Source organism: Saccostrea cucullata, unplaced genomic scaffold, assembly GCF_032062105.1.
Source record: "Saccostrea cucullata isolate Sc308-1 unplaced genomic scaffold, CSIRO_AGI_Scuc_v1 ctg13420, whole genome shotgun sequence".
Classification (NCBI taxonomy): domain Eukaryota; kingdom Metazoa; phylum Mollusca; class Bivalvia; order Ostreida; family Ostreidae; genus Saccostrea; species Saccostrea cuccullata.
Genome location: NW_026920865.1, coordinates 7,009 through 17,751, shown reverse-complemented (window position 1 = coordinate 17,751; position 10,743 = coordinate 7,009). Strand labels below are relative to the sequence as shown.

Below are 10,743 nucleotides of genomic sequence, written 5' to 3'. Positions count from 1 at the left end.
TAATCAAGTTATTTTCTTGCCACGTGGTTCGAACATGCTATGACCTCTGACCCTCAAATAAGCACATACAGAATTGAACATGTTTTCTCTTTAATAGGTTCATCTGAGAAAAATATTTGCAAATGTGAATATTTCAGCATGTGCAACCTATGCGAAGAAAATGAATGGAACTTGTTTGTGGAACAACAGACAGCAAGATAAACAACAGACAGACAGAGAACTTATTTTTGACCTTTTATGAGGAATTTTTAAAGTTTAAGTATTAAACTGTATAATGAACATAGTTGAATATAAGTGATTCAATCATTTAAAAGATCGAAGCTGAAGTTTACATATTTACAACAGTCAGCAGTATATATCTTACCTTCTCTTTCACTGTAGAGACTAGAGATCTGCAAGACCCATTCTATAAATAAAAGAAAGCAACAAGTTATCACATGAAACATAAAAAAAATTATAGACCAAGGTTTTAAAATGCTAAGTTAAAGAACCACGAACGATAGTATTGTTCTCCCGCCTACCTCTAAGTCAATTCTCAAAAGTTAACATATTCGAATGATTTTCGATATTTTTATAGATATTTATATGAATTTTCATAAAACGTTACTTATTTGGGATACCAAAGAGAGATAGTTCTATAATTTTGGTTAAACTTGTGTTTTTCACTATAGAAATCAAAGGAAAACAGAAAATATTTTTAAAACATCTTCCCCCCCCCCACCCCCGTGAAACAAAAATTCCTTTTTACAGGTAATATGGACTCTCAATTTACAAATTCATGCCAAAGCTTTTTGTGTTTCACGGGGAGAACATATGTTTATAGACAAAAAACGGAAAAAATGTTGATTTTTCACCAACTTTAAAGCTATTTACAACTAAATAATTGAAATTTATTTATCTAAATATGTTTAATTTATTTGCGTAAAACATAATAAAAGATATGAGATACATTTTATGATATTTAAGACTATTTCAAAATATGGCGATTCTTGAAAGTTCGATTTTACCACAAAATATCGCCTACCCCCCTTTTTCAAGAGCTGGAATTAATGATAATTTACTATCTCGTGAAATAAAATGATTAATCAATTACCATAGAACTGTTCTTTGTATTAAACAAAGATTTAATGGCCAAATTGCCATTAAAATTGAATTTAATGGGTGCAAAATGTAGGCGGGAATCAAGAGTTAGAGTTCGTAGTTCTTTTAGACTTAGGCTAAGGTACAGTCAAACTTTCTTAACTCAAATTCAAATGGATTGATATAACATTCAATTTAATAAAATATATGCATGATTCGAGATAAAAAGGTGAAAAAAAAATTTATTGGGATTGACAAAGCACTTCACATATAATTGAGATATCGGTGTTCAAGATAACAATTTTCATGAGATGGTAACTTATATTTAGCAACTTTCAAAAGAACACCTTTTAAAACCAATTCTTTTTAGTAGATCTATACAGTGGACCTTCAGATATCCGGACGCCAGATATCTGGATGCTTCAGTATCCGGACGATTTTCATCGGAACGAAATTTTTAAATGCTGTGTTGTCTTGTTTAATTGGTGATTCAGATATCCGGATGCTTCACATATCCGGACAAATGGACTGGGAACCAAAGCGTCCGGATAAATGAGGGTCCACTGTAATTGGCTTAATTTAAGATTAGATTTTAAAACTTTTTTTTTTACTATTCTTGTCAAGTCCAACCCTAAGGAAAATTTAAGCACTAATAATTCAAACTAAAATGAAATCTGTTTCCAATCTAACCCAGTTTATTTCCATTTTTTATTATTATTATAATACATAATACGATTCCACTTTCATTGACAGATAGATAAAATTATATTAAAACAGTAGATACTGACACAAACTATAAAAACTCTATTAAACAGGCGATTAGATTGATATTAAACTGACAATAGGTTGCTATATTTTTCCTCATAAGATAAAACATAGATAAATTTGGACAAATCTCATCTTTTGTGATGCATCTAACATGACATTGGGCTTGTCTTCAGCAATTATTCTTCTGTATGTATGACAGAAATTGCATTTTAATCCAATCCACAGATCATTCAGTCATGGAAATAGATTTTATTTTGACATCAAATATGCATGAACAAGGTTCTTTTTTTTTAAGGCTGGCCATGGTCTTAATGTTAGTTGACGATATGTAACACAAATACTGTCAAACTTTTTTTCAGAAATTGGCAGCATTTCTCAGAGATTAATCTTTTTATTGGTAACTTGAATAATGTTTTATTAATTATAAGATTTTGCATATATAAGGTTAAAAACTCAATTTTGTGTAGAATTATATAGAAAGCAACACAGTATCCTATCACTAAGCACCAAAGAAAACTTATGATTTCTTAATACAAATTCATTATATATGTCATTTCAAATCAAAATCAGTCAAAAAATATTTATTAATCCGTGCATCAATTTTTTTCGTTTACCCTTAAGTTTATTTTAAATTTGTTCATCATGTTTAACAAATAATTTAACATGAAGCAAAAAATTGAAAGAGTAGTTAATTTTTCATGACAGTATAGAATTCAAAATAGTATGACAGTAATATAATGATGACTCAAAGACATTAACCCACCTTGGCACAGATAGGCAGATGGTTTAATTAGCAGATTTTACATATATAACATTAGATAAATGTATTATCAAAGTGTTATCTTAATGTAATACAATAACCTTCATCACTTTAATTCACACATTTTTCATGTAGTCCCACCCATACAAAGTATGGCAGGATTACATCAAAGCATGATCTATTTAATTGTTTTTATGAAAATTTTAATGAATTTGTGGGCAAAGGTGTAAATAAGCTTTGATATAGAAATTTACACAATGGATGAGGCAGCTGTTTAAAAAAAACAAATTAAAAGGTTCTTGGGCCTTATTGGTCACACAAGTAATACAAGTTTCTAAGGCAGTTATCACTATGGCCTTCTCTGTAACACTCAATTCATGTGACAAAAAGGTTACAGATAGGTGGGTACTAAATAATCATTATCACATTCATCCTTCTCCCAGAAATTAAGGAGTAGAGAAGATATGGTTTGCTGTATATTAACCTACTATATATGCCTTAAAGTTCTTGTCACTAACAAAGAATGTGCCACTTGGTTACCAGAAATACTAATAGATGGCACTTTATTATCCCTTACCTTTCTACTTTTCCAACTCTTCCAATATGATGGATGTACCAGAAATACCAATAGATGTACCAGAAATATCAATAGATGGTACTTTTATCCACCTTACCTTCCTGCTCTTCCAGTCCAATGGATATACCAGAAATATCAATGGATGTACCAGAAATATCAATAGATGGCACTTTTATCCACCTTACCTTTCTGCTCTTCCAACTCTTCCAATCCGATGGATGTAGTTCTGCTTCTCATCAGGGAGAGTAACATTAATAACTGAAACAGACAGTGTCCATTATAATGATAATTTCAAAAGAAAGAAACCTGTACCAAGTTACAAATTATCAATAATAGTAATACAGTTGCATATTTTTATCCAAGAAATTTTAGGGTGCCCAAGATGATGCTAATGGGATATGATGCTCAGATGAATCAAACTGAAGACCAATATTAACAATCAAAACTTGTTATCTTGAACCAAATGGGACCAAGAAAAAAAACTTTGAAATCTCAAATAAATTCCGATATAAATAAATAAAATGAAACTTCATATAGAAAAAGTGCTCAGGGCATATAATTCGCTTCATCATATCCACGGTATTTGGGATGACAAAGTTCTAGATAATGACTTTCAACTATGTTTCAATTTTCTTTTCAAATTGTACTCTCACATCAACAATCTTTGATGAATCCTTTACCCTTGCAAAACTCACCAAGGTAAAAAAAAAACAATAGGGAAAAATGGTTTATAAAGAATATAACATTGAAAAAAGACAATGTCACTGCATGGTTGTCTTCAGTTTGAAAGGATCAATGACTGAATACAGGTTAGAGACATCAAACATATTAACTTATTTGAACTTAAAACAAATTTAAAAAAAAAACAATAAAACTTAATCTGCCATTGCAGGATTAAATACATGTACTTCATAACGTTTCCCTACCGTATGGTAAACCACTGATGTCAATGCCCCTAGCTGCTACATCTGTACAGATCAGGTACTTCACTTTATTATCCTGTTTGAAAAAAAAATACCATAGGTCTTAATTAATACTGTATTTAATTTCTGAAAAGCTCATGAAGGTATAACGACTTAATATTGTAAAAGTAAAATACTTATAAGAAGTACCAAGGACTGACAATTTTGCTCCATCATTAAATTAATGTTGTTTTTTGCAATATCTGTTACTTTCACAATATATTTTATTTAAAAGTCACAGAAATGGGTCCTAAAGGGCACTAAATCTTGTTCATTTAACTATGGAATGCTGTTTTTACTTTAAGTTAGTAATACCCAAAGTAAAAGCAAACAGGAGGTAAAGAATTATCTTTCCAAATGACATTTTCTCTGAAAACTGTACCTGTGGGTGATATTAAACATAAAATTAACTTTGGACATTCTTATTTTAAGCATACTAAAACAAACATTTTTTTTTTTTTTTTTTTCACAAATATTTCCCATCATCAATACAATGACATGTTTTTTTTTAAAATAATGAATAGCAGTGCCTCAAAGGAACCAATATAAAATCAGATCAAAACCACTGGATTTTCTGACATCCGTATAAATTTGAGTGTAAATTAGCTGTTTACTTTACCCACTGACGAATGTGTCATAATGCATCAAGGTCTATTCAGTTGTGTTGACAAGAGGCCCAGGGCCTTATAGGCCACCTGAGTATCATGCAACAACTTTCCAACAATTGAATTTGGTTTGTGTTTTAAACGAGCCATGAAATTCATAATTTTGAAAGAAGCATCATTGATAATCATAATTATGTGCTTAGCATATTGCTTACTTTGGTTAATCAATACCCAGAGGTATCTGAGGAACAAAGAAAAAATGCATTGCCACTATATAACCAGTAGTACCCCAACCCACAGGAACCACTGACCCTGGGGCAAAAAAATTGTATATTGGTTTCAGAGAAGAAGCTGAAAAAATTTAAATGTCAACGCATGACAGACAAAAACAGATAGGAATAAGTCACCTGAGTGACTCAGGTGACCTTAAAATAAAGGGCAACTTTAATTGTCCCTTGGAAACTGACTTTCAATTCATTCTCGAGATTTATGAAAGCAATATTGAAAATATACAATCGTACATTTTCAAACTAATCTTGTAAAATTTGCTTTATGAAGCCTTATATCACCTTTGAATACAGTGGCTGCAACGTAATTGTTGACAAACCAATCGTGTAGAATCGTTCGCATATCGTGCGTGATCGTTCGTGTAATGTGCGAGATCATGCGTGTATCAGATTCAATCGTTTGCGTTTTTAATCATGCGAGATCGTGCATTTAGAATCGTGTAAATTTCGTTTTGTAAGTTTCAATCGGAATGTTATTTGTAAGATAAGCATTTCCCTTGTTTTTTAAAATTTATTTATTTAAATCCAAATAAAATGAGTGAAGCGCAATTTACATAATAGAATGCAGAACGAACTAATTATCGCCCGTAAACAAGTTATATAGTAAGTTGTACAATATTAAGTTCTCTTCAAAAAGCGCGGTTAATATTGTGATAAACCGTACTTAGATCTTTAACGCTCTTAATAAAAATCTGATTTTTATTTTTTATTTACAACTAATTGTGGTCAAGATAATTTTGAAATCAATACATCGAAAATAAATATTTGTTTTTACAAATAAATAAACATTTCTCAATGCTTACATAAATATTTAGTCGACAAATATACATGCACACGACATGATTTTTGGGGGTTTTGATTATCTGTGTTTATCTCTTTAGCTTATTTTTAATTAATTAATTTTAAATTTCTGCGAATAAAAAAAGATAAATAATTGACAAGTTCATTTTTAGAGATTCACGGACAGTGAATCAATGAATACATACGGATATAATTTGTAATTTAAGTCATTCCATGCTGCCATTTTTTTTTTTCAATCGTATCCCTGTTTTTGCATAATTATCATGAAATCCAATATTCAATCAAATTATGCGACGCACATACATGTACATCTTCTGATAGAAAAAAACAACAACATTTTCTTAGGTCTGAGAATTACCTTAGAAATAATTATTTATATTCTAAAATATTAAGTCTTACAGGTATTTACCTACATGCAGAAATATCAATATCCGTTTTTTTTCAAAGTCTATGAAATAATATTGATAATTCTTTAAAATCTTAAATTAATATTAAGCCGTATTTCGTTTTGATAATATCGATTCCTAAAGATTTTGAACTATTTTGAGTGAAGAATCGTGCGTTGCGTTAGCAATCGTGTAAGATCCTGTAACGTGTAGAATTGTGTGCATGAACGATCGTTCGTGTAACAGGTTTAATCGTGCGTTAATCGTGCGGAATCATTCGTGTAACATGATCATTCATGTAAGTTGTCAACAATAACGTTGCAGCCACTGTATATCGGTCTAAATCTTTGCTCAAAGCAGTGTAGGTGCTATCATGTCGATAAAGCACTGAGTGTTTTTTTCCACATTATGTACACATACACAGTTTTAGAAAGCAGTATACAGAGTGCACAATTATCATGTTGCGTACCCCTCAATACCACAAAAATGTTTTCATGAATGTACATGCAAACGTCAAAGCATTTGTATTGTATTAGAAGCAACTAATAATCATCTAAAACAACCTCAATATTAAAAGTGAGCATGGAGCAGTGTCTTTGGAATATAATCTTTCAATTTCGGCCTTATAAAGTAAAAAAAAAGCACTACGGATTTTCAAGTGACAATTATGTAAATAGTATGCAATAGACACATGAAAACCATGTGTTGCCATCAAATTGTAAAACATGTAGTAGACTTTCATGCTTTGTGACTCATTCAATTCCATATAAGGAATGTGATGTACCTGACCTGTTAATGTAAAGCCCATATTAGCATCTTTTCACAAACAGAGCTGTAAAATATTACAATCAGGGTTGCTTGGAAAATACATTTATAACAAGAAATTTTCCATTTCCCTCATAATTTTTTTTAAATATAGGCCACAGGGCCTCATCAGTCACCTGAGTATAATACAAACTGTAAGGGATCTATAGAAGTTTTTTTTCAATTCAATGATAATGTATGTCACTTTTTATTCGTGAGAACTTTATTTTCGCGTAATTGTGCAAGACAATGTTCTCATGAAACTTTCATTCTCACATATTTAAAGACGTACAACACACTGGGGGAGATAACTCTTGCGATTTCAATTGAACGTTTGACGTGACGTCAAATTTAACGTCAAAAATAAAGCGTCAAAACGACGAGTAAAACGATCCCGATGTATATCAATCATGAAAGAAAATTGAGATATGGGGCTTGGCTGTGATTATGCGTACCATACTCAATCACTAAGTATTTTTTTAATTAATCCGATTAAACTCCGTAAAAAGCAAGACATAAAATAGTTAAATACCATCCCTAAATGTTTATTTCATTTCATTTCATATACAATAAATTGTATTTTTGATCAAAGCGCAGCATTTTTTTTATTCTGAAAATTTTATTTTACATTGCCGAAATTCTCATTATGTACAATTGGCGATATAACATTCCGATTAATGGTCTTCATTACAATTTGTGCATACACGATATAAATATTGTTTTTCTTCTTTAATTAAATAGAACAACAATTTAAATAAACAAAAAAAACTTTTTACAATGTAAAGACGATGTTGTTCTCAGCCCCTTACTGATCAAAGAGGAACAACTCTGAAAATGTAGATGTTTATTTTCCTCCCTTTATTTACGGTTTTCCACAGAATCAGATACATTTAGAGCAAGACCTGATAAATCCGAGAATTGAATACTATAGACCTCATATACACAATGTAAGTATAGAATTGAAAAGAGTTGTTCACTTGTACTGAAATTATCTGCATTTATGAATATCCTATTGCAACAAATCGTAACTTTGACTTTCTGTCAACAATGTCGGTTCGCATTTCCTCGAATCAAAACAAAACGTAGCCTATAAGATTTTAAAAAATATCAATGTGCGATTTGATATAAATTGAAATAGATGAAGAGTTTTATGTTTGATATTTTGAAGTTAATGTGGAAGAATACCGAATTTTCATTTTAACTTTAGAAGCGACGACATTGAAAGAAATGCGTACAATATCACGAGGGGTGTATGTGCACCTAATGCAAATGTCGATGTATCCCCACGGCCACATACTGTATCGTTTGAAATAATGACATGAAAGAAACTACAATTATTCCATTTATATCACAGGAGAGTTGAACATACACCATTTCTTATTGAATGAAATTAAAGAAATAAAATTAAAAATCAACATATTGAAGTTCAACAAAACTTGAATTCGTATCCAGGTTTCATGTGATATGGAATGCATAACGCATACGTATATGGACTAAACACTAAAATCTTTCAGTAAATTTTTCCTGATACATATAAAAAGAGTAGTCAATATCTATTCTGCATTCATGAATTTAAAAACGAATGCATACCTCCGGGATTCTTGACAAAATACCAGTATATTTGCACCGTAAACGACGTTTCGTCAAACGATAATGGTCTGCGACGCAAAAAAGGAAGGGTTGGGGGTGATAGGGGTATTCAAAAATTGTCTAAAAATCTACATTTAAATACGCTTTACATATTAGAACTTTTAAATTTTGTAAGTTAATATATTTTTTAAACAAAAGCAATATTCCAATTTAATTATTTTTAATGTGTATTTGTAGATTCATATAACAAAATGATCGACCCCGTCTGTAAGACGTGCGGGAACGTGATTTATTGAGAAAGGGGGAGGGGGGTAATTTTCCACTATTAAATCAAAACTGGTCGTTCAAAAATTATTTAAAAAATTATGAAGATTATTTTTACTATCAGCTACCTAAAGAAAGTTTTTTAACAAAAATTAAACGACAGGTTTTTTCACAAAAAAATTTTGAATTTGAAAAATACGCAATTTTCAAGGCTTAGAAAATTCATAGTTTTTCAGTTTAAGGTCTTTAAAAATTGTTTTGATGATATGTATATCAAAAAGATGACTATGTTTTTGTGTTAAATGGTTTAAGGAATAAGCCAATGAAATTTGACATTTATATCTAACCTGGTTTTTTTGAAAATCAAGGTTTAAGTAGTTCATTGATTAAAAATTTTCTCTCCTTGTAAACAACTAAAGGGGGGTAACTTTCGGAAGTTCCTGTCCAAAAACCACTCGAACGATTTTGTCCAAAATATGCATACATGCAGTAGGTATAGTCATGTACTATGTAAACAAAAATAACGAAAATTAAACGACAGGAATTTTTGGAGGTAGGTGTGTTGTACATCCTTAAGTATTCCTTAGGATTATGTAAATCAATATTATCCACATTTCATGAAAATTTTGTCTCACTTTTAAAGAGTTATTGACTATCTCATGAAATTAAGGTGTCCCAAAAATTTAGTGATCTATGGTAGATAAACTGCTTCCCAAAAATTTCAGAAGTCTGCTAAAAATAACCTTGCTCAATGTAACATACAAGCTTTTTATTAAGATCCTAGCAATCTCTTTGGATCATACTTGGTTTGCCCAAGAAGATTGTGAATGCAAAATATACAAATACAATGGACACTTGCTTATACAGATATGTTTTGTCACTCGCCTTGTGCTACAATTAATTACATAAAGAGAATTCTCTAATGCCTATATACAGTAAAACATATTGATATACCTTTAAAAATTTGTTCCTAATACAAATCAATACGAAAAAAGTCTAACATTTCTAATGTTTTGCTGAGCGTGCATAAAAAAAATCGATATTGGACCGCTGAGATGTTGGACTGGTCGAATGAGATGTTGGACTGCTTACGTCACAAAATGGGCAGAGCTTAATCACATTTTCATTCGTTGGTGTTCAAAAGTGATGGACCTGAGGTTACATCACGGAAGACAGTACAAAATACATATATGTCCAAAAACAATAATATGAAAGGTAAAACAAAACATTTATTAACTATGTTCTCGGGCAAAATGCGTTTTGTCTGCCTTTGGCCTAACAGCCTCATTATCATTAATTATTATTATTAATAATGAAGCACCCAGGACGGATGGTTCTGCTTCAATATAAGCTCAATTCATTATATCCATTAAGCTTACAATTCAAAGTCGTGGGGAATGAAATTAACTTCGCTGTAAGCACTCACTTCGTAGGGATGTTCACTATAGGCATGTTTTGCTGTAAATGTACGTACTCTAGACTAGCATATAATACCTATCATATCTGTTTCACGCATTCACACTCCTATTTTCATTACCTTAAACTTCTGTAAATTTGCTTTCCTTTCTTGTGGCTTTCTGTCGCCATGTAAACAAACACACGAGTACTTGCCTGTAAAAGGAAACAACTGATCATGAAGCACGTGTTAAAGCTAACAAACTTATCAGGCCTAATCCTCAATGTGTTAGATATGGATTACCATACAAAGTACTTGTTTATAAAATTGTTAGGCTTTGAAAAATATTATGTTTCAGCTTTCCTGACCAACCCTTGATATAATTAACAGTGCAGACCCTGTTTTTTTCATCCTCTTTTGATAAATTTAAGATCTAAAATATTTCTTTCATTTTTAAGATTTA

At 30.9% G+C, this 10,743-nt stretch overlaps 1 long non-coding RNA gene across 1 annotated transcript; it reads right to left on the bottom strand.

Annotated features, from left to right (window-relative positions):
• Positions 1–393: 393 nt before the first annotated feature.
• On the bottom strand, positions 394–10,497 carry LOC134258532 (uncharacterized). Its single transcript, XR_009990170.1, has 4 exons — positions 10,422–10,497; positions 4,112–4,184; positions 3,371–3,443; positions 394–406 (listed from the first exon to the last, which is right to left on the bottom strand). It is a non-coding gene; the product is annotated as an uncharacterized LOC134258532 (long non-coding RNA).
• Between the last annotated feature and the right edge of the window lie 246 nt (positions 10,498–10,743).